We start from the raw sequence: 23523 nt of genomic DNA, 5'->3' as shown, positions 1-23523 counted from the left end.
AGATTTTTTTTTAAAGTTTATTTATTTTGATAAAGCAGGGGAGGGTTGCAGAGAGAGAAGGCGAGAGAGAATCCCAAGCAGGCTGTGCACTGTCAGCACGGACAGAGGCTGATGTGGGGCTCAGCGTCATAAACCACGAGATCATGACCTGAGCTGAAATCAAGAATTCAACACTTAACCGACTAACCCACCCAGGCGCCCCTAAAGATTTTAAGTCATCTCTGCATCCAACATGGGGCTCAAACCTACAACCCTGAGATCAAATAGTTGCATGCTCTACTGACTGAGCCAGATTGGCTCTTCAAAACAGAATTCTTAATGCTATCCTTACCCTAATCTGCATACCTGAGACCTTCTCATCTTAGTAAATGGTGCCATTTCCCACCCAAGTGTGCAGCAGGAAAGTGTCATAGCTATCCTTGTTCCCTCTCTCCTGCCCACCTTGAATCTAATCCATTCTTGGGTTCTGTAGGCTTTCTGTCCAAATATATCCTGAATCTGACCAGCCCTCATCATTTCCACTGTTAAAACATTAGTTCTGACCACCACTGTCTCACCTGAGTGTCTGCCAAGCCCTCCTTGCTGATTTTCTTGATTCCTGTTTAGCTGGAATCTATTCCACACAGTAGTTTCTACAGCATAAATCAGGTCATGTTATTCTCCTGCTTAAAACCTTTCAAAGACTTCCCACACTTCAAATCCAAACCTCACTTTTAAGACATCGTTGTGGTCTGGCCTCTCTTGCCTCTCCAGTTTCCTCTTTCTACACTGTCCTCGTTTACTTTATACAAGCTCACCTGGCCTCTTTCTATTCCTTGAGCAGCAGCTTTTCTTTCTTTGGATCTTTGCATTGGTCAAACCTTCTCTAGAACTACCCAGAAAATACCCCAGTGTCTTCTTAGAGAGTCTTTCCTTGATTACCCAGGCTCACGAAGAAACCCCAGACACCACCTCCGGTCATCACTTACCTTGTTACCCTACCTCAGTTTCTTTGGAGTGGTTCTCTGTATGTGAAATGATCATATTTATTTGTTGACTTATTTATTAGCTATCTCCTCATTCTGGAATATAAGCTCCCTAAGAGCATGGACTCTGTTTTGTTCCCTTCTCAATTCCCTTAGCCCCATGCCTGGCTCATGGTACTGGTGGTGGGTACTGTGTAACCATTTGTGGCGCTGCTCCCATCCTGTGGCCCCTACCCACACTTAGCCAGAGCAGCTCAGCTTTTGTATTTCAAGTTTATATGAGGTTTTGTGTACAGAAAGTTTTCTTGCTTAACAGAAGTTTGAAGATAATTTCCTTAGGAGATAGGAATTTAAGGATATATGAGAAAGAAAAGATTTTAATTTGACATTTGCCAGAGTATTCCATTTACTTCCTAAATGTACTGGTATGTCATTCCTGACTTTTTAACCTGAAGGGGTAAGCATGAGAACAGCATAATGATTTTAAACATTTCTTACCCAAGAGTACTTTTTCTTTACATACCGAATTGCATACCATAGATGGTATTTATCCTATAATTAAGAAGATTATGAGATTGTATCCTCTTATGTTTACCCTTTTTAATGAGTGCCTCCTGAATCCCAAGCCAAAGCATGTATATAGCTTTATTGTGTAAATATTTGTGTTCTAGGTGTGTTATTTGTATAAATGTATATTCCCCTTAATTTGTATGTGTATGTGTAGTATTTGTGTTTTCTTTTTCCCCATTAAGTTGTAAACACTCTATTTTATGACTTTTTTTTTTTAGGTTTATTTATTTTGAGAGAGAGAGAGAGAGAGAGAGAGAGAGGGAGAGAGAGAGAACATGAGTGGAGGAGGGGCAGAGAGAGAGGGAGAGAGAGGACCCCAAGCAGGCTCCAAGCTGTCAGCACGGAGCCCAACATGGAGCCTGACACAGAACCTGAACTCATGAACTGTGAGATCTACCTGAGCTGAATTCAAGAGTCAGATGCTTAACAGACTGAGCCACCCAGGCGCCCCTCTAGTTTATGACTTCTGTGCTTCCTTTTTAACTCCTCACTGCATTGGTATTCTGTTTGTACCAGGTTGCTGCTCCCTTAAATGAGTTGGTTTTTGTGACACTTGTCTTGTGACAGTTTTATGTATTTTAGTTTTTGGCTACTGTGTGAATTAGGAATTTGTCTTAGTTGTATTTTAAGTTTTATTACTTTCTACATTTTAACCAGTAAATACAAAGAGATTGCCTTTTGTTTTTGCTTTATGTGTTTTCATGTTATTGGGAGCATGCAGTTTTACAACTGTTGTTTTCATTGTGGGTTATGAATCTTATGAAAATAAAATTTCTTTTTTTTATCACATACAGCTTTTTCCTTGAAATTGTGCTTTATTAATTTAGTGACTCTTCCTTGCTTTTTGTGTTTTTTGATAGATCTTCACTCATACTTTAATCTCTTTTATTTTAGGTACATTCTGGCTAAGTTGGCCTACTCTCCACAGCAGCCTGTTGTTTGATAGATATAATATTCTTTTGCATTTTATTGTTTCTAAAGCAGGTATCTTTTAGTTTAAAAAATCACTTAACAGTTAATTTTTAAAGATTGACATATAATTGACATAATATTATACTAGTTTCAGGTATACAACATAATGATTTCTACAGTTAATTTATTTCAAAGGAAAGTGGTAGATTTCATTCCTCTGGACATTTCTTGTTGCTTTGGGTCCTGTGGGATATTTTTGTTGGCACCATTTTTTGAAGTTTTTATCAAGGAAGGGAATTTCATATATGTCTCAGGGTTGAGTGAGAGAGTGGCTACATGTCCCTGAGTGCAGCATGTTGACCTGCGCAGACTTTTGGAGAGAAGAGGAAACAAAACAAAACAAGCAGTGGGCGGAGCAGTAATGAAAGGTATAGGCCAGGAGTGCCTGGGTGGCTCAGTGGGTTAATCGTCCAACTTTTGGTTTCACCTCAAGTCATGATGTCACAGTTCTGGGATTAAGCCCCATGTGGGGTTTCATGCTGACAGCGTGGAACCTGCTTGGGATTCATTCTCTCTCTCTCTGCCCCTCCCGGACTCTCACAATAAAGAAATAAACTTAAAGTTTAAAGAATAAAATAAAAGGTGTAGGTCTGAAAAATAAGGGACCAAGGTGATTATCAGACTAGATAATCAGCTCCTGGAGAATCAAGCTCATTTCCTATTTTTTTTTTTTTTTTTTCTTCTTTCCATTTTGTGTTTGCTCAGAGATCACTTGTTTATATCTTGGAGTTTGCAGTCTTTTGAATGTTCTGAAAGTCAACTTGATAATAAATTGATTATAGTCCTATCATCTTTTTATGACTGATACACTAGAGAGAAGTTTAAAGTGAGTCATTCAAGAACTTCACCCCTACTTGAACCTATGTGTTCGAGTGCCTGCTTTATCCGAGGTTGAAGCATTTTTAGTTGGCAACTGATTTTTTGTAAGCAAGTCATTGAACAAGTTCACCATTCCTTGTTCTTTTGAAGCATTAATCATCTTCCCTCTGAGCTCTGGAAAGGTGACTGAATCTTGAGCCATTTGGCCCTTCACTGTGCAGGAAATCCACCCTGCTGAGGTGAATGCATGAAATACTTGTCTCAGTATAGATCTGAGAACTGGTTTGTCTCCTGTAATGCACAGATTGAATTCCTTGTCTGTTACTAAAGGGTACCTTTTGTGTCCATTTATAAAGAGCTGTGATCAGAGCTGTGAAAGTTACCATATAGATGACGTGGTTAACCTATTAAACTCTTGCTATTAAACTCCTGCTATTAAACTCCTGCTGCTTAATGTAATTTTCAAATATTTTGAAATACCAAATGTAGACTCTGATCAGAGAGCTCAGGGACCAGTTTTTGAGTTGTGATGAATTTCTCTGTTTTCATTTTTTATAGTTGCTATCCATTTTAGAAACATTCACTCTGCCAAATAGGTTAGCAGTGTGTGCAGAAGGACAGCTTAAATAATGTGCATGTTTGCTGTTGAAGCAGATGCCTCTAAAGCTACCGGATCAAAGAGGAGAAAGAGTCCCATGTAATATCTGTTAGAGACTGTGAGCCCTTCGAGATATTCTTTGTTTCCCATTCTAGGATTTAATTTTCTCTGTCTTAATAAAAGATTTTGATTAATTCTGTGTTAGTAGAATGCTGATGATGTGTAGTAGAATGTGAAGAAATGTGATTCAGTAATAACTTTTGAGTTTCCGTGTGACTGCTTATCTAATCTAACATGTATCTCCTTTAAGAAAAGTGTCTGTGGTTAAGGTCAACTCACAGGTCAGACGTTAATCTTGATTGTCAAGTGTTTGCAATCACTTATGGAGACTAAAGAGATCTTGATGGCACTCATCTGAGTACTGATTCTGTTGAATAGAAGACAGTCAGGGCCTTGGTCTCTTTTGTGTTGCAGTTCTTATGAGGACCTGAAAGAATGAAAATTTCCAAAGATGGAATAGCATGATTTATGAGAGTATTTATTAAAATACAGGTAATATGTTAAAAATTAGCTTTATTTAGTTTAATCTAAGGTTAGTTCTTAGAAACTGATAAAATGGATACTTTAAAATTTGCTAAGCTTTAAAGTCTGGATTTGTGGGTATTTCTCTAGAGTATCGCATAATTCCCTTTGATTATTTCAGAAAGAGTGTTGTCAGGATGAAATAAAAATCAGTCATTCTTTCAAACCAGGCTTAATTGGAATGGCATATAAAGGGGAAAAATATCAATCTAGAGACAGGTGATTTCTTAATTCAGCTTTTTACTCTGGTATGAACAACCGAAAACCCACAGGGTCATTTTGATTGTTTTATAACTATAAAGAAGTTTTTACATGGTAGTTATGTTCTATTCCTCTTGAATTCTTGGTTAAGTAACTCCTGAGCTGTTGCCTTATAAAAATAGGCTAATTGAGAGATACTTTCTAAAACTAACTTTCTTTTCTTTCTCTAGTTAACCTTTTATTATGAAAAATTCCAACACCTACAAAAGCGAGGGGAGTATAAACCCCATGAACCATATCCATTACCCAGCTTTCGTAACTGTTAACTCTTGGCCAATCTTGTTCCAGCTATCCCTCCAGGCCCCACTCCAGATTATTTTGAAGCAAATTCTAGACATCATATCATTCCATTAGAGTGAGTTGCTTTTGATAGTGACAGGAGAAGTCATTTTCCCTGTTGGCATTAACACAGATGCCAGGGGCTGAATAGAATTTATAAGAAGATAGACTTGGCATTGAAGAGTTTACCTTTTAAGAAAGGTGCTCGTATTTTCACTGGCTATTTTCTTCAAGTTTCTCTTGTCTTTCAACCTGGGGTGTGTTTGCAAAGTTCTTAAGTTCTTATCTGTTTGGAAATTCCCATAGCAAGTTCAGGTTTTGTCATCCCGTGCTGTTTTGGCTGTGCCTTATCTAAGTAGTATTGAGGGAAGAAAGAATTATTTCACTAAGAGTTGGCGTTGAGAGGAGTTAGATATATTCAGTATATTAAGGAGGTGCCCCTTAATGTTGTAATAATATACTGGCTTTTAAAGGTACATCACCATAATAGCTCTTAAAAAGTACAAATAAAACGCTTAAAAGTGATCTTGTGTCCTTGCCATCAGCGGGACAATTGAATTCCTTTTTTGAGGCAAAATAAAATTTTCTTTCAAGTACCTGAGATCTACAAGTATTAGTTGACTCATCTTTTGTTGTTAAACCTATTCATTTCCCAGGCCAGTGTGTCTTTTTATGTATGTTGACCTTGCACTTTAAACTGAATTCCTTTCCTTTGAATGAGGCATAAAGCTGTCAGTTCATGTTGGTTAGTGTGAAAATAGAATTTTTACTTTTTCGGTGATTTCTAAATTTCAAGTGGTGTTAATAATAGTTTTTCAATTTACTCCTAAAAACAAAAGTAGATTCAACATCTTAAATAGAATTTTCGAAGTGTTTTCCTTCTACAACTAAAGCCAATTTTGCCTTAACTATTGAATTTTAGAGTTGAGTTCTTGAACATAGGTAACTGTGGGGTTCACGTTTCTATTTTATATTGTTAACAGTGACAGGGTACTTGGTGATTTGGCTGTATTGGATGCTGCAAGTACTGGACTGAGCTAGATCAGGAATCTAATTTGCAGAGTGATTAAATATGCCTCTACTTCTCTTCAGTGGCCAAACAGAAGTAATTATATTTACATTTTACCGATTTCACAGAGATGTTGTTAGAAGTACTATAATTAGATTTTTTTTTTTTAATTTGCAAAAATATTTGAACTGCTTCACAGATAGGTGCTATATAAAAGCAGGGTGTCATTAACATCTCATTTTTCTTGGTTTGTGCTTTTCACACTAGAAACATTTATTACCATTTCTCTTTTTGGGTACAAGTTCTGATACATGTTTTGAAATTTGTTCTGTTAATGTTTTTAGCAGCTGGGATAGTATAAAAGCATTCTCGTGTCCTATTTTTAGTACACAGTGATGAGTCTGGATAGATGGCTAAGTTAATGGCAAGGCAATTGAACTGTGCTAAGTGCTCGCCTGCGTATCTCTCTGGCCTCTCCACTTTCAGGGTAGAGTTACGGTTTACAGTGACACGTTTCGCTCTCTCTGACTGGGAAGTCTGAATCCATCTGCCTGTTGCCTGGCTACCTTGAACTCAATTTTTGTCTTCTTTCCCTCTATTCTGTACCTTAAATTTCAGGATGGATGGTCTCATTGGTTAACTGCTGCAGGGAAGCAGAGTGCTAATAAAATCAGGATGAGATTCTTCACATATGGGGCATGCTCCGAGAGTCCTAGAACTAGTGAGTGAGCAGATCAGAGACTAGACTGCAGTTTTCCTGGACCCCCATAGTGTGTTTATGGGGAAAGTTGTTCTCTTTGTCTGGTGTGGGTTTTTGTTTGTCAATGGCTAATATGGTTGATTTTTCAACACCACTTGGACATGTTTCACGTATATTTCACAGAATATTCACTTTATTTTAGTCCTAACCATAGCTGGTCCAGTCTTCTACTTAATTAAGTTTAAAGAGTTTTAACCTCAGTAGTTAAACGACTTAGGCACTGCTTTGCTTTTCCGTAGGAGATGCTCTGTGATTTATTTAGGTTTCCATGTTTCTAATTTGTAGAATTTGGAGTAGGAGTGGTAGTTTTTCAGGGAACAGGACTGATTCTCACAGGGTGGTCTCCTTTGTTACATCATTTTGTCAACCAACTCAAAGGGTTAGTATCAGTTTCAACTGGAAATGCATTAACTTTTAAGAAAAAAGAGGCACTCCTGGGTGGCTCATTCCTTTAAGTGTCTCTTGTTTCGTCTCCGGTCATGATCTCACGGTTCTTGAGGTAGAGCCCCACATTGGGCTCTGAGTTGATGGTGTGGAGCCTACTTGGGATTCCCTCTTGTGCTCTCTCTCTCTCTCTGCCTCTCTGCCCCTCACCTGCTCACCCATAGGCACACTCTCTCAAAATAAATAAACTTCAAAAAAAAAAAAAAGAACAGGGTATCTGGGTGGCTTAGTTGGTTGGTTAAGGGTCCAACTCTTGGTTTCACCTCAGGTTATCATCTTTTGGTTCGGTTCGGGAGACCGAGCCCTGTGTTGGACTCCACACTGGCAGCAAGGAGCCTGCTTGGGATTCTCTCTCTCTCTCTCTCTCTCTCTCTCTCTCTCTCTCACTCTCACTCTCACTCTCACTTTCTCCTTCCCTCTCTGCCCTCCCCTACATGTGTGCTTTCTCTCTCAAAATAAAATAAAACAGCTGAGATGGCTTCTTTTAGGACAGTCTTCAGATACGTAGACAAGGACAGTCAGTGGATTGTGAATGTTATTCAGTGGCCACTCATTATATCATACGACTTGAATTGGAATCCTGTGGCCACCTTGCTTTTAAAATGTTCTTAAAAACAGCATGGGGGAGGGGAAGGGAAAAAAAAAGAGAGAGAGAGAGAGGGAGGGAGCCAAACCATAAGAGACTCTTAGAAACTGAAAATAAACTGAGGGTTGATGGGGGGTGGGAGGGCGGGGAGGGTAGGTGATGGGCATGGAGGAAGGCACCTGTTGGGATGAGCACTGGGTGTTGTATGGAAACCAATTTGACAATAAATTTCATATTAAAAAAAAAAAGCAGTGATAACCTGCTTTGGTACTGAGTAAATAAACAGGGAAGCCTCTGATGTTAAACTGAACTTGTTTGATTTTAAGGCCAAATAAATGAAGACTGTTTCTAAGAAAGACTCATGCTGTGTGCAGATAAAGAAGAACTCCTAAGTATTTTTATTGTTGCCTCCAGAATTGCACATAATCTAGAAGAAGATTTATCCAAAAAAAAAAAAAAAATCGCCACCTTGCGTATGTTAAGATATTCAAGTAAAATAAAGTCATCAGTGTTCTAATTCATAGCTTTTTTTCCCTTGAAAAGGCATATGTTTAAGCACCTGCTTCATTAGTTGGGGCTGTATTTTTCATATTTCTGTCAGAACTCCAGATAACTGACTTGAAAATACATGACTAATATAATACCGTGAAGTTTAGGAAACTAGTAGTTCATTTCTGTTGAATTCCTTGAAACATCATTTGGAGTTAAAAATTCTTACGTTGAGGCATGGGGTTTTGTGTGTATGTTTTTGCTGTGGTATCTGTTACCTTGGAGAGTAAAAATTGGTTCCCAAATCTTTGTAGTACTACACTATAGCAGGAATCTCAGTGGGAAAAGACTCCTTTTTCGGTTCTCACTCTGTGCAGGTGCCCCCTGAAGATGGAAGGGTAATCACGTGGAATTCTCAGTATTTACTTCATTCATTCATTCAGTAGACATTGTTTGTATGCCTTTTATGGGCCAAACCATGTAACAGATGTAAGAAACAGGATGTAAGCTTGATCCTGTAAGCTTTCTGAGTCAGCTGCTTTCTGAGAAAAAGTAGTTTACAGTGGATCTGGTTTTAAGCTAAGAGCATGCACAAGAAACCAGAGGAGATTCACTTAACCCATTTTCGGGTCCAAAGAAGACATGTGGCCCAAATTCAGAATGACAGGAAGAGTTAGCCAGGGCAAGAAGGGAGGACAGAGAGAGAGCATGGGCAGAAATCTGCAAATGGTAGGTAAATTCAGTTCTTTTTGTAAGACTAGTTCACTAGTAAATAGTTACAATCTGTAGTAGTCATATAATAAATAAAATACTTATGGTTGCCTAATGTAGATGTATTAATTTTGGGTATCTTTCCTTGATGTATTTCTACACACTGTCTAGGCTCATTGTTTTCCTTTTTAATTTTGTACTTGTTATGGTCAGTGACTACATTCATTCTCTTGCCATGTGTAATGTGTGTCTGTTTGGGTCTCCCCAAATGCAACTTCTTTGTTGCCTCAGAGGGGCAAATTGGAAAAAGTAAATTGGTAAAGGTAGATCTGGTCTTGACACATTCCTATTAAATCTCTAAGTAGCTCTCCTTTCCAGGAAGAAGTGCTAGTAGGACATGGTCTGGTCCCAGCTCCCTCCATCCTAAACCCTTGTCCATGGGATGGCTTCCTTCCCAAGTGTTCACACTCAACCTAGACAGTGGTTCTGCAAACTTATCTTTATTCTCCAAAGCCTGTGTGCTAACTGGTGACCTTTCTACCATGTTCAGTTCATCAGTTTCTCTTCTCTGCTGCCTTTGTACCCTGGCCTGCTGTCTGTTGTATGAAGTCCACTATGCCAGAATTATTTGTTTACTCTCTGTTCCTGCTCTAAATTTGAGCTCTTTGATGCAGGACCTGTATCCTTCTGTCTTTGAATTTGTATGTTTATCACAGTAACTGTCATGTAATAAATAGTCATCATTTTACTTCAGCTGAGCAATGGTAATATTTAAACATATAGTTATTGTTACATTTACTGTCTGATGATTGTGACTGAAGAAAAAAGTGCATTAAGGCACTGTTTCAAACTTTTTACTTACTAAAACTCACTTAATCCTCATTAAAGAAAAAGGTTATTTTTACACTCATTAAAATTGTGAGGAAGAGTTTATTCAAGACTGTTGTAATAGAGGAGAGAGATTGGGTTCGATTCTGAACACAGGGACAAGTGGGGGTTTACAGCCAAGGAGCGGGGTGAAGAGGGTCAGTAGAGGGATAATTACTATGAAGAGCCATCAGGGCGGGGATTCTTGCTAAAGGCAGGCCAAGACTCATCCATCAAAGGTTCGGGGATGAGGAACTTGATCACATATCGAGTGTGAGCAAATGTCAAGGGTAGCGGGGCTCTCAGGAAACTAGCTTAGCAGGATTCTTGCTAAAATTGAGCTAGGCAGACTGAAGACCAGATGGGGCCAAAGCCAAGGCCTACTTGAGAGGAGGGCTTAAAGGAACTTGATTAAGGTGGGGTCAGGGAGAGTCTTTGTCATTATGGACCTTACAGTTAGGTACTATTATTACCAGCATTTTATAGATAAAGAATCTAGAACTTAGAAATAGCCTAAGCAACTCAACAAGGCTCAGAGGCAGTAAGTTCCAGAGCCGGATGCTTTCCATCTGATGACTTTAAACTGTTGATTATCTTCTGCCTTGCCTGGTGACGATGGCTCAGTGAAATTTTGCTAACCTACTGTGAGAGTCCACAGAAGTTTACTTTTATTTTAGAATGATTTGTGGTCTCACTGCTGCCAATGCTGTTGCAAAGCCCATGCTTTCCTTGGAGCAACATAGGCCTCTTGTAACAGAGGACGTTCAAGTGTTAGCACCTTTATTAGAATTTCACATAGATGGGGTGGCTGTATAGATTTCTAGTTTCTATTCTCTTCAGCAGAGTAACATTTTTCAGTTCGATTTCTGGATCTTGCCTGTTGAGATATAGCCACAAAGGAAGAAAATATAAAAATTAGAATTAAAAAAATTTTTTGTCTGTTTATTTATTTTTGAGAGAGAACACACACATGAGGGGTGGGGCAGAGAGAGAGGGAGAGAGAAAGAATCCCAAACAGGCTGTGCACTTCCAGCACAGAGCGTGACGCGGGGCTTGGACTCAGGAACTGTGAGATCATGACCTGATCCAAAACCAAGAGTCAGGCACTTCCCCACCTGAGCCACGCATGCGCCCTCAAAATTGGGATTTTAGATGTTCTGAACATAAAAGGTGATTTTAAACATTAATCAGTAATGTGTTTCTATGCAAAGCTCTTTTAAAAATGGGTGAGCCAGTGAGCTTTCTGAGTCAGCTGCTTTATAAATGGTAGTGACACATGACCATTTTTGCGTGATTTCACTCAGTTTTCTAAGAAAATTAAAAATCAAATAACTTGTATAGCTGCTGTTCTCTTTAGCATCTGCAGTCTGAATTAAGAGGAAGTTTCCTCAGATGGCCAGGCAATTTGAAGGCCGCCTTCCACTACTGGGATCCCTTCCCCTGCATAGCATCTCTTGTATTCTCTTACCCCTCTTATATTCCTGCCATCCAGGATCATTTAGACCTTGGGGGCATTTTGTACTTTTATATGGTAGTTTGTCCCTGCCATCATGCCTTTCTTCAGCCTAGAATGCTGTGATCTCTGTATGGATACACAGCTCCTAATTTAAATCACACTCTGCTAGTTATTCTGCAAAGTGACTTCTTACGGTTTCAGTCCTGTTGGTAGTTGTTTTTCTCCCCCCTCTGAGCTTTCACAGTCCTCTGCAAGACTACAGTGTGTTATCTCATCTGATACAATATGTATGAAAGGAGTAGCTGTGAATCATTATACCATTTTAGATGTTAGAGTATTTATAACTCCTTATCCAACTTGTAATTTTGGGGTATATTTTCTTCTATCAGAGCATTTTTTATTTAAAGTTCATTTATTTATTTTGAGAGAGAGAGAGTGTTTGTGCAAGCGGGGGAAGGACAGAGAGAGAGGGAGAAAGAGAGAATTCCAAGCAGGCCCCACGCTGTCAGTGCAGAGCCCAACGTGGGGCTTGAACCAATGAACCATGAGATCATGACCTGAGCTGAAATCAGGAGTCATATGCTTAACCGACTGAGCCACCTAGGCGCCCCTGCCAGAGCATTTTTTAAAAAGAAAAACGTGGTGGACATAATACCATGTATAAAATTCTAAACTTTTTTTTTTTGATAAGCATTTTTAATTGTTTTAATGGTCACATATTTCATGGTATAGATACAATATCATAATTTACCTATATTTTCTACCTAATAATGTTCCTATGCTATCAAACATTTAAGTTTATTTCAGTTTTTAATTGTTCAGAATAAAGTCACAGTGAACACCTTTCGGACATATAGCTTTGCATTTTGGATTATTTTCTTCGGGCAGGAATCGAATTATTAGGTACATGAGTTAAGAACATTTTTCCCCCCTCTTTTTTTTTTTTTTTTTTTTTTTTAGTTTATTGATTTATTTTGAGAGAGCCATAGAGAGCGTGAGCAAGGGAGGGGCAGAAAGAGAGGGAGAATCCCAAGCAGGCTTTTGGTCGGTATGTAGAGCCTGACAGGGGGGCTTGAACTCTGGAAACTGTGACATCATGACCTGAGCCCAAATCGAGAGTCAGAAGCTCAACCAGCTGAGCTGCCCAGGAGTCCCTTTTCCCCATTCTTGATACATTTCTTGTCCCCTTGCTTTTGAAAGGAGTTGTAATAGTTCACCCTCCCACCAGCAGTGTGAGAGGGCTCTCTTTGCTCTGTGGTTATTAACATTGGAAATCTGAATTAATAAACTTATTTATTTTGAGGCTTTACTTCATTCCTTTGTGATAAGTTTTGAAGCTGGGTTGACCTTAAGTAAATTGGCTCAAATTCTCAAGTAAAATTTCCCTTAGACAAAACCTTCGTAAGATCCATTTAAAAGTTGGGATGTCAAGAAAATAAAACCTTTGTCAGAGAGGGAATGAAAGGTTAGTTTTATAATGTCCACATCTAGATGAATGTTATTCAGTGAAATACATATTGAGTGAATTAACTTTTCTTCCCTTCAGTAACAACAGTTATCTTTTCAAAAATCTTTTGAATGTTATTTGGAATTATAAAGCTTAATAGCTCTACTGGGTTTCACAACATTGAAATTAAATGCAGTCAACATTAAGTGTGCAAACGTGCCTAAAATGTAATTCTAGATAAACTGAATTGTAATCCACATTTTGAGTATAAAATTGGCTTCTCCCACATTTTTCATATTATAAATAGAAGTGAGCCTTTTGAAGGAGAATATGAAACTGAGGAAGTCTGGGATTTTCTTCTTTTGTAGTCCTATTCCAGATCACAATGTATTTGTGATTCTTTTTAACAGAGACTTCCAAACTTCCTTTCTGTACTGCAGTGATACAGCTGGATCTACTTAAAGTAATTAGTGAAATCTTCAGTAAATGATGACCACGATTCTTTTCAGCTTTTCTCAGGCTTAAATACATTTCAGTGTATCTCAGTCAAGTGGAGTGAAATTAAAGATTTGAATCGTGTATCTCTTGCCTTCTACAGCGGTCTGGTTTTCTGTTAGCTACAGTCTATTTAGTGGTTTAGTGATGCTAATGTTATTGAACGGTTTTTAGTCCTAAAACTTCCTAGTGATGATAAATCTTACCCTGCATAGAAGTCCCCTGGGTCACCAGGGCGAAGTTGGTTTTATTAATGACTGCATTGTCGTTTGCTCTCATTCATGACACTCAGTGACTTTTCATTGATGTTGCAGTACAGTTTTTTCCCTTGGACTTCGCCCATTCTTTACACATTGGTAAATAAGCTTCAGCTGTAGCAGGAGGCAGCTAGCATCTATGTGTGGATCAGATTATCAATATGTACCTATGTAGATTTCCTTTATCTCCTGATTGGGCAAGCACTTAACTGTCCTTAGCGAAAACTCTAAGGGATTAAAACACATTTCCATTGAGTTTTCCACTTGCTGGCATCGGGAGTTCGTTATGTTGGACTGGAGGGTCTAACTGATACTGCTATCCATTGTGGCACTACATCTGTGAAGATGTCCAAGATGTGAAATGTTTGCTGGGTTCTCAGTTATTCTCATCAAGGCTTATATGTAGCCAATTCAGTTTTGATGAATACATTCAAATGTAGAGCATTTTATAAATACTAGCACCTGGCTATTTGTTGTTGTTTTTTTAAACGCAGAATGCATATGTTTCATTTCTTCTTTTACTATGATCTATAAACCCATATTTAATTTATCCACTTGCAGCTGGTGCACTATTTTTGTTGAAGCAGGCTTAAAAATCTGGCAGGAGGCCTTCCTGCTTTCTTGCTCTTTTCAGTGTTGCAATGTTATTTTGCACAATTGGCGCTTTCTGGGTGGTTTCTTGACTTTTTTTCTAAAGCTGAAGCCTTTCTCTAAAACTTGCCTCTGCCTAGCCTTCCACTCTTCCCACAGGTGAACTGATAATCCTAAGGCTTGGCTGCTGCTGTGTTTAGAGGTGTACAAGTTAATTAGTTCTTGTGCCGCAGTGTGGAAATTTATTTTCAGGTTTTCCTATAAGGGTTTCATGTGCCTTGTAATGTATGGAAGTTGAAGTTTTCATTTGGAAGAAAACTTTAGATCGTCTCTTATTTAGTGACAGTATACATCCACATTATGCAGATGACAATATTTTGTTCTTTGACCTGGTTCATTACATTTTTTTTCATGTGACAAAAGAAATGTTTATAGTTACCTGTTAAATTTCCTTTTTGGGGGTCACTAATTTCTATTTGAGAGAATACTGAAAAGTATGTGAGTTGAAAATAGGTTAAATTTACATAATCTTATTTATGGCTGATAGTCTTGTAATTCCATATGTTTTATATTTAACATAAAAGTTTGGTCTGACATGCTCTTCTCCCACTTAGTGTTTCTTAAAATTATTGTTTGTTGTTTGGTTTTACATTACATGCTTTTTCCAGGGAATTACTTTCTCAACTTTTAGTACCTTGAAAAAAAAAATTTTTTTTCCCTAATGATCCTCTTGAAACTAGAACCTTCTCGAATAAATGAAGACCTTCATTTGTTTTATTGAAGCCTTTTGAGTGGTTATTCTATCTGCAGTTATAGTGCTCTAGACTCTGATTTCTTTAAAAAGTTAGACAAACCGTGGTTAATGACTTACTTTTCAGAGGTTACTTTGCAGTTAGCTGGTGGTCTAAAGTGGAAATAAGCTTCAAAGAGGGGTTGGTTATCTCTTAAATTCCTTTATCTCTTAAATTCCTTTTCCCAGTCTTTCTGTTTGCTGCCCTTCATTTTTTTTTTTTTTAACTTTGTAGCTGTCTTGGTTTTATTGCTCCCAGATGAATTCTTTTCTATTGGCAATATTAAAGTAAGGGTGATTTAGAAGAATTGGGGTTTTAAAATCTGTTTATTGAAGTTCTGGAGGCTAGCTGCTGGGGCATTTTTCTTTGTGGAAAGTAAGCAGAAATAAATGGACAAATAGTCTGAAATGCCAGTGAGTGTTGCCAAGTAATGTGCTGACAGCTGGGCCTGACAGTGATTCCTCACCACTAGGCATTCCTGACCTGTCCCCTTCTCACCTCTGTCCCCTGCCACCACCCCCTCTCCCAGCAACAAAAATCTGGGAGGAATGCCTGTTCCCGTTTTAGAGAACTACTTGGATATTCACGACAGTTTTTCAGACAGAATGTCGACAGTGTCTCTTTGAACTTAGTAATAAGGTTCTCCTTTTTATCAGGTTCTTTACCCTTCGTGCAGTTTTAAAATCTGACTCATAAACAGGCTGTCCATCCCTTATGGGTCATCTTGCTCGGCTTGAAACAGCAGCACAGGCAGAAGCCCCATTTGAGGCCCATGACTTGAGACATGACAATTTGGCATTGATCAGGTTGGCTATATGTTTGGGATTTGTCAGTTCCTTTGTCCATTTATTGTTTGGCTTTCAGTACCTTTTCTCTGTGTTTCAAAAGGGCTTTGTGTACATCCTGCCTTTCTGTGTAATCTTACAGGGCGGCTTCAGCTTTGTGTTCATCTCCTGCTCAAACAGTTTTCACAGGAGTGGGGTTTGTTGTAAGACTCGCTATAGAACACGGGTGTAGGCTCTTCTAGTTTCTATTCATTGCAGACTTTTTTTTTATACATATATAAGAGAAAGATTTCCTTTGATTTTTTTTTTTCTTTCTTTGAGGTTTTCTAATTTTGCATTTTTGCAGATGTAAAAGGCTCCAAAAGGAAAAGAAGTGATTCCTTTTCATTTTTATTATAGACCAGGGGTAAAATGTGGGTAGAAAAATACCTAAAACCAGATTCTTCACAACTCTCAAATATTGGATAGTACCATGATATGAGTAGAGTATAAATTGTATATATATTTATGTTCCTGAGGATATTTTTATATACTGTAAAGATGTTTAAAGTATATATTTTTTATTATCTCACATATTGACATTTTTCTCCTTTCTTTTCAATACTTCCTTGATGCCAAATTTCTAGAAATTTAACATTTCTATCCTGTATCTTCCTATTCCTGTAGTCCTTGAACCTAAAACTACTTTTTGAGTAACTTTCTTTTTTTTAATTTAAATTTTAATTTTTTAAAGTAAATCTCTACAACCATCGTGGGGCTCGAACACACAACCCTGAGATCAAGAGTAAGATGCTCCATCGACTGAGCCAGCCAGGTGCCCATCCCCTTTTGAACAACTTTCAAACAAGATTTAAAAAATACTTCTTTATAAGAAATGAATTTAAAGTTCACTACCTACCATGAAAATTATTTCAAGTAAATTAGACTGAATGTGGGGAGTGGACTCCCTGAACTGAATGTAGACAATAGACCCGTGAAAACACAAGCTCAAAATTTTAAATATGAGAAAGAATAGATCTTTTGTTTCTTTACCTCTCTGGCCTCTGATACCTCCCAGCTAGCTTGCCTTTCTGTCACTGGAAGCACACATGAAGCTGTCTACAATCCAGGACTGCTGGAGTATTGTAAATTTAAGGAGAATAGGAGGGGTGAGCCTGATTCACTTAAAAACGTTTCATGATATAAAATACCTTCCCTACCAAGAGTACATTTAAAAAAAATTTTTTTTAATGTTTATTTATTTTTGAGAGAGAGAGAGACAGAGTGCGAGCAGGGGAGGGTCAGAGAGAGAGGGAGACACGGAATCCGAAGCAGCCTCCAGGCTCTGAGCTGTCAGCACAGAGCCCAGTGCAGGGCTCGAACTCATGAACTGCGAGGTCATGACCTGAGCTGAAGTCGGACGATTAACCGACTGAGCCACCGATTAACCGACTGAGCCACCGATTAACCGACTGAGCCACCCAAGCGCCCCAGGAGTACATTTTAAAATACTGAGACGAGGTGTCTTTTGGTTATGAATCCAGTAACCTGGGTCATGGGAGTGTTTGCAGAACTACTCAGGCCTTTGCCTCACCCCTCCCATAACCTTTCCTTATTTATGTAAGAGGATTATAAGATTTTTGTGATGGCATGGTCAGTAATTAAGTGAAAAACTGATAATGTATGTTCATAATCTCCTTTTCCTCTTTAGGCCATTAAATCCTAAATTAGCCCTGTTTTGGTATATTAGAAATTTGCTGATTATTTGAATTACATAATTGTGAAGATTCCTGTTTCTGTGAATGAGTATATATTTTAATTACCTCATTTCATCTCACATACTTGTTTTCATTTATGCCTTTTCCCCTTTAATTTAAAAAAGCCCTAGAACGTTGTCCAAAAAAAACCAAAAAACAAAAACAAACCTTAGAACATTTCCAAACCTTCAGGAAATCTAAAAGAATCATATGACATACCTGTTTTTAAAGATGTTTCAGATACTCAAATTATTTAATACAGAGTTTAACAGTTTAAATTTTGCCAACAATTTAGGGTTTAGAAATTTTATTTCTCAAAAAAATTTATTTCTCATGTTAAATTTAGCCTTTTTTAAACTGCTACATTTAGCATTTATTAGTACATTATTTTGTCTTTTGAAATCATTTCATATTTTCTGAATAATCTGCCTTTATGATAATAAAATGGAAATCAAATTACAAACCTCTTTCAACATCATTTTCATTTTCATGTGGAATGATATTTAATAAATACTACTTTAAGAATGGTCTTCCTATTTTATAAATACACGTTTATAGAGGTCTTCTACTTTAAAATATCAACATTTGGGATTTTAATGTAGATACCGAAATTAAGGATGAGTATTTATTCCTTTGGCTCTCATTAATTAGCTTACCTTTCTGAAGCTGAGATGAAGAAAGGTTACAGACTTCGCTCAGACACATTCTAGCCATCTGCTTAAAAATCCTAACATTCATCCAGACTTTAAAAATTTTTTTTTTAATGTTTGTTTATTTTTGACAGAGACAGAGACAGAATGTGAGTGGGTTAGGGGCAGAGAGAGAGGGAGACACAGAAGCAGAAGCAGCCTCCAGGCTCTGAGCTGTCAGCACAGAGCCCGACGCGGCGCTGGAACTCACGAGCTGTGAGATTGTGACCTGAGCCGAAGTCAGACGCTCAACCGACTGAGCCACCCAGGCGCCGCCCCTCATCCGAGCTTTTAAAAACTGCTATTTACTAGGGCTTCTGGGTGGCTCAGCCGGTTAAGCGTCTGACTTAGGCTTTGGCTCAGGTCATGATCTCATGGTTCCTGAGTTCCAGTCCGGCATCGGGCTCTGTGCTGACAGCTCAGAGCCTGGAGCCTGGTTCAGATTCTGTGTCTCCCTCTCTCTCTGCCCTTCCCCTGCTCACGCTATGTCTCTCAAAAATAAATAAACGTTAAAAAAATTTTTTTTAACTACTGTTTACCTATTTCTTGGTTGCTCTGTAGTCTGTGTGTCTGTCCTTTCTTTCTTTCTTTCTTTCTTTCTTTCTTTCTTTCTTTCTTTCTTTCTTTCCCTCTTTCTTTCTTTTTTAAATTTTATTTGAGAGAAAGAGCAAGCAGGGGAGAGGGGCAGAGGGAGAGACAGAATTTCAAGCGGGCACCACACCCAGTGCAGAGTCTGACAGGGGGCTCCATCCCACATCCCTGGGATCATGACCTGAGTTGAAATCAAGAGTCAGATGCTCAACCGACTGAGCCATTCAGTCGCCCCAGTTTTTCTATTTTTTATGTGTAAGTATAGGAGTGTTTGCCTCACTCTGAAGATTACTAATTCTGGCAGCATGTTTATGAAATGCTTTAAAATAACTTGGGGAAAGCATGTATTACAATGGAAAGTGTGAAAAGAAGGAAGCAATTGTATAAATATAGGGAAAAGACTAAAAGGAAATATACGAAGCTGTTAATTAAAGTAGGAGGGTACAGGCCATATTTGTCTACATAGTGACCACCCTCTCTGCCTCTAAGAACTCCAGATGCTTGAAGCACCGCCTTACCTAGCTTCCTGTCTTGGGGAGCCCTCCAGACCAACATTCCTGCGTGTGTCTCCTTCCCTGACAGCAGGGCCAGCCACCTTAGACAGAAACATGCCCTTTCTTCTCTGCTTTGCTCTAAGTAAGTTCTTGGCTTTTCTGTTTGTTCAATAACTCATTGAAATCCTATCATATGATTAGAACTTCTGCCTTCACTCACTTTTTTTGTTTTTGTTTTTGTTCTTTCTTCCTCTCTTTCTTTCTGTATTTGTGTTTCTTTCTGTCTGTCTTTCTTTTCCCCTGGGATTTTGGGTATATGTATGTATGTGTGTGTGTGTGTGTGTGTGTGTGTGTGTGTGTGTGTGTGTGTGTGTATGCATATATATATGCTTCTGTGTGATGAATGTTTACACTTCGGGGAGCTTTGCTTTTTTATACAAGAAGGAAAAAGCTCTTTGGTCTTATACGGCAAAATTCTGTCAAACTTCTTTCTCCTGCTCAGTTTCCTCTGTGGTCTGCTAGGATACTTTAAAAAAACAAACACGTGGTTTCCCTTTCTGCGTCCTTTTTGTGTTCTAATGCTTTTATTGCTTGGAACAGTATCCCCTCACTCCCCACCTCCCAGCTCCACCCTGTTTGGTTACCAGGCTAACTACTTCATAGTTGTTTCAACAAGTTCATAATCCTGAAAGTATGAGGTTATGATCATGTGCCCTGAAACCAAACCCTGACCTCCTCTTCTATCATTTAATAATTGTATAAACTGTTGCCTTAGTTTCTATATCTGTAAGATGGGATAGCAATGACATTTAACCCATAGGGCTGTTAGTTCATAAGATTAATACAGATCAGATGTATTAGTAAGCATTTAACAAAATTTTAGTTATTATGTGTTGTTTACATCTCGCTCTGTATACATATACACTTTCTCTCTCTCACACAGACGCGCACACACACATACACACACAGATTTTTGATGTATATTTTCCATCCCCTATTTAATTGTAAATTCTTTTCCCCTCCAGCTTTATTGAAGTACTGTGTATTTTGGGTACACAATGTGATGATTTAATATTCATATACATTGCGAGTGCTTACCACAGTTGAGCTAATTAATTCATCCATACTTCATGTAGTTAATTCTGTGTGTGTGTGTGTGTGTGTGTGTGTGTGTGTAGTGAGAGCACTTAAGATCTATTCTCTTAGCAGATTTCAAGTATAGAATACAGTATTATTAACTACAGTCACTATACATTCGATCCCCAGAACTTAACTCATTTTATAACTGAAATTTTTTTTAAGTTTATTTATTTTGAAAGAGAGAGAGAGAGTGTGTGTGTGTGTGAGAGAGAGAGAGAGAGTGGGGGAGAGGCAGAGAGAGAGGGAGAGAGAATCCCAAGCAGACCCCGTGCTGTCAGCGCAGAGCCGACCTCATGGCTTGATCTCACAAACTGTGAGATCGTGACCTGAGCCAAAATGGAGAGTCGGATGTTTAATCCACTAAGCCACCCAGGCGCCTCTATAACTGAAATTTTGTCTCCTTCAACAAGCTTCTTCTCCTTCCCTCTGCCTGCTAGCTCCTGGCAATCACCATTTTACTTTCTGGTTCCATTAGTTTGGCTTTTTTAGATTCCACATGTAAGTGAGATCATACGGTACTTGTCTTTCCATGTCTGGATTATTTCACTTTGTAAAATGTCCTCCAGGATCATTCATGTTACAAATAGCAGGATTTCCTCCTTTTTTTTTTAAATGGTCGAATACATATATATGTATGTATACCACATTTTCTTTTTTTTTTATTTAAAAAAATTTTTTTTCAACGTTTTTTATTTATTTTTGGGACAGAGAGAGACAGAGCATGAACGGGGGAGGGGCAGAGAGAGAGGGAGACACAGAATCAGAAACAGGCTCCAGGCTCTGAGCCATCAGCCCAGAGCCCGACGCGGGGCTCAAACCCACGGACCGCGAGATCGTGACCTGGCTGAAGTCGGACGCTTAACCGACTGCGCCACCCAGGCGCCCCCACATTGTCTTTATCTGTGTATCCACTGACATTATCTTGGTTATTGTGAACAATGCTACAGTAAATATGAGGATTCATACATCTCTTCGAGATACTGATTTCATCCTTGGACATAGATTCAGGAGTGGGATTGCTGGATTATAATAGTAATTCTATTTTTGTTTTTTTGGAGGAGACTCCATACTGTTTGCCGTAGCAGGTGTACAAATTTACATCCCTCCCGACAGGGCACAAATGTTCCCTTTTCTCCATGTCCTTGCTAGCTAGCATTTGTTCTCTCTTCTCCTTTTGGTAATAGCTGTCCTACCTCATTGTGGTTTTGATTTGCATTTTCCTAGTGATGAGTGATATTGAGCATCTTTTCATATGTCTGTTAGCCTTCTGTAGATCTTTTGAAAAATGCCTATTCAGGTCCTTTGCCCATTTGTTGTTTTTAACATACAATGTCGTATTAGTTTCAGATATACAGTGCATTAATTCAACAACTTTACATCGCTCAGTGCTTTCCACAATGAGTGTGGTCACCATCTGTCATCATACAGTGTTATTACAGTATTGTTAACTGTATTCCCTATGCTATACTTTTCATCTTTGTGACGTATTTGTTTTATAACTGGAAGTTTGTGTCTCTTAAGCCCCTTTATCTATTTCACCCAACCCTTCCATCTCCCCTCTGGCAACCACCAATTTATTCTCTATTTAAGAGTTTGTGCGTTTGTTCCTTTGTTTTTTTTAGATCCCACATATTGGGGAAATCATAAGGTATTTATCCTTCTCTGTCTGACTTAGTTCACTTGTCATAATGTCTTCAAGATCCATCCACGTTATCACAAATAGCAAGATCTCATTCTTTTTTGTGGCTGAGTAATATTCCTGTGTGTGTGTGTACACACCACATCTTTATCCATTCATCTATTGATGAACACTTGGGTTGCTTCCATATCTGGGTTATTATTATAATGCTACAGTAAATATAGGGGTGCATCTATCTTTAGAAATTCATGTTTTCAGTTTCTTTGGGTAAATACCCAATGGTGGAATTACTGGATCGTATGGTATTTCTATTTTTTTTATGAAGACTTTTCTTTTTCTTTTGTTTTAACGTTTGAGGGAGAGAGTGTAAGTGGGGAAGGGGCAGAGAGAGAACCCCAGGCAGGCCCCAGGCTGACAGCAGAGATCCTGATGCGGGGCTTGATACCCCAAACCATGAGATCATGACCTGAACCGAAATCAAGAGTCAGATGATCAATCGATGGAGCCACCCAGGTGCCCTGGTATTTCTATTTTTAATTTTTTGCAGCACCTCCTTACTGTTTTCCGTAGTGGCTGCACCAATTTATATTCCCACCAGCAGTAGAGAAGTTTCTTTTTTTCTCCACATCCCCACCAACACTTGTTAATTGTCTTTTTGATTCTAGCCATTTTGACAAGTATAAAGTTACATCTCATATTTTTTTAAATTTGCAGTTCTCTGATGATTAGTGATGTTGAACATCTTTTCATATATCTGTTGGCCATCTGTATGTCTTTGAGAAAATGTCAGTTCTGGTCCTCTCCCCATTTTTTATTTTTATGTTTATTTATTTTGAGAGAGAGAACATGAGCAGAGGAGGGGCAGAGAGAGAGGGAGAGAAAGAATCCAAAAACAGGCTCTGCATTGCCAATGCAGAGCCTGATGTGGGGCTCGAGCTCCTGAACTGTGAGATCGTGGCCTGAGTGGAAATCAAGAGTTGGACACTTAACCGACTGAGCCACCCAGGCGCCCCTGCCCATTTTTTTAAATCAGATTTTTCTTGGTGTTGAGTTGTAGAAGTTTGTATTTGGATATTAACCGCTTATTGGATATGTCATTTGCAAATATCTTCTCCCATTCAGTAGGTTGCCTTTTCATTTTGTTGATGGTTTCCTTCGCTGTGCAGAAGCTTTTTATTTTGGTGTAGTCCCAACAGTTATTTCTGCTTTCGTTTCCCTTGCCTGAGGAGATAGATCTAGGAAAAAAGTTGCTAAGGCTGATGTCAAAGAGATTACGTCCTATGTTTTTTTCTAGGAGTTTTATGGTTTCAGGTCCTCCATGTAAGTCTTTAATCCATTTTATTTTTGTGGATGGTGTGAGAAGGTCTTTTGCATTAGCTATCCAGTTTTCCCAGCACCATTTATTGAAGAGACTGTCTTTTCACTATTGTATATTCTTGCTTCCTTTATTGTAGATTAATTGACCATATAAGCGTGAGGTTATTTCTGGGCTCTCTATTC

General features: G+C 38.5%; 1 protein-coding gene and 1 long non-coding RNA gene across 13 annotated transcripts in view; one reads left to right on the top strand and one right to left on the bottom strand.

The window, feature by feature from the left end:
* ITSN1 (intersectin 1) overlaps nucleotides 1-23523 on the top strand; it is a 217817-nt gene that overhangs the window by 30153 nt on the left and 164141 nt on the right. The window contains exon 1 of one of the 9 annotated variants that reach the window (XM_053220594.1): nucleotides 8030-15755. The exons of the other annotated variants lie outside the window; for them this stretch is intronic. The gene's annotated coding sequence lies outside the window, so the exon portion shown is untranslated. Of the gene's footprint in view, nucleotides 1-8029; nucleotides 15756-23523 lie in introns of those variants that run through there. 9 annotated transcript variants of the gene reach the window in all.
* LOC106966450 (uncharacterized) overlaps nucleotides 1-23523 on the bottom strand; it is a 54953-nt gene that overhangs the window by 23638 nt on the left and 7792 nt on the right. For all 4 annotated transcript variants that reach the window (XR_008297554.1, XR_008297556.1, XR_008297555.1 and 1 more), the window contains exons 2-3: nucleotides 5236-5397; nucleotides 4264-4411 (exon numbers count right to left, since the gene is read on the bottom strand). This is a non-coding gene — a long non-coding RNA (uncharacterized LOC106966450). The remainder of the gene's footprint in view (nucleotides 1-4263; nucleotides 4412-5235; nucleotides 5398-23523) is intronic.

Source organism: Acinonyx jubatus, chromosome C2 (genome assembly GCF_027475565.1).
Source record: "Acinonyx jubatus isolate Ajub_Pintada_27869175 chromosome C2, VMU_Ajub_asm_v1.0, whole genome shotgun sequence".
Lineage (NCBI taxonomy): Eukaryota > Metazoa > Chordata > Mammalia > Carnivora > Felidae > Acinonyx > Acinonyx jubatus.
This window is presented reverse-complemented; position numbering and strand designations above follow the sequence as displayed.